The 1,083-nt window shown below is 42.6% G+C and overlaps 1 non-coding gene across 1 annotated transcript; it reads left to right on the top strand.

Annotated features, from left to right (window-relative positions):
* Positions 1-204: 204 nt before the first annotated feature.
* On the top strand, positions 205-312 carry LOC114703677. The gene has a single exon (XR_003736163.1). It is a non-coding gene; the product is annotated as a U6 spliceosomal RNA (small nuclear RNA).
* Positions 313-1,083: the final 771 nt, after the last annotated feature.

Here is a 1,083-nt window from a genome sequence, read left to right as displayed (position 1 = left end):
ATTTTCCCTGGCACCAGGTTTCTCCCTAACCCCATAACGGCTCCCCTCTATCAAGTTATCTCTTTTGTTGCTCTCTTTCTCTGTCCCTTCCCCAACTCATCCAGTCAGATCCCTCACCTACCCGCCCTCTACTCCTACTCCCAGTTTATCCAGGAGATCTTATCTATTCCCTCTTCCCAGGGTGATTCATGTGTTCCTCTTAGGGTGCTCGATTAGGCATCACATATACTATAAACTGGAATGATACAGAGAAGATTAGCATGACCCCTATACAAGGATGACAAGCAAATTCATTAAGACCTGGCTTATTTTGTTTGCTGCTCTTCAACAGAGCCTATGAAAGTGACACGTACAAGACACTCATAGACAGACACTGGTAGTGAGTAGGGAGCATAACTGTTGCTAGTAATTGTTAAATACCTGATATTTCAGGGATGAAGAGCTGACCTAGTGACTAATGGCAGTACTGTTCTTGCAGAAGGCCTGGACTCATTTCCCAGAACCCATGTGGGACAACTCATAATTGCCTATAACTCTAATTCTAACTAGCCTCCATGGGCGCCTGCATTTATGGCGTGTACGCAGGAATGCATGCACACACGTACACTTAAAAATAAAAATCTGTAAAAAAAAAAATCCTTGTATTTAAAAGTGGTATACTTTTTTTGACTGGGGTAAAATTATTTGCTTATTGTAAATTGTTTTAAAAATATGTTTTTTGTAGCATGATTCAAACCTGGACCCTGGTATTGGGGTTAAAGCTGGAAGATCAGAGAAGCAGAACAAGCCACAGCTACTTCACCTTGCCAATTCCTCAGACGATCCTGTTTCCTCAGACTGGAAGTCTGGGTCCTCATCCCAATGACTCTCAGCTGAAAGGCTGCTCAAAAGCCTAAAAGCTTAACCAGCTAAAAGCTTCTAGTTTCTGGTCTTCATGCCTTATATAACTTTCTGCTTTCTGCCATCACTCCTTGGGATTAAAGGCATGAGTCACCATGCTTGGTTGTATCCTTGAACACACAGAGATAGAGGTAGATCTCTGCCTCTGGAATGCTAGGATTAAATGCATGTGCTACTACTGCC

Source organism: Peromyscus leucopus, chromosome 4, assembly GCF_004664715.2.
Source record: "Peromyscus leucopus breed LL Stock chromosome 4, UCI_PerLeu_2.1, whole genome shotgun sequence".
In the NCBI taxonomy this organism is placed as follows: Eukaryota; Metazoa; Chordata; class Mammalia; order Rodentia; family Cricetidae; genus Peromyscus; species Peromyscus leucopus.
The sequence above is the reverse complement of the archived record's forward strand: the minus strand, read 5'-3'. Positions and strand labels throughout refer to the sequence as shown.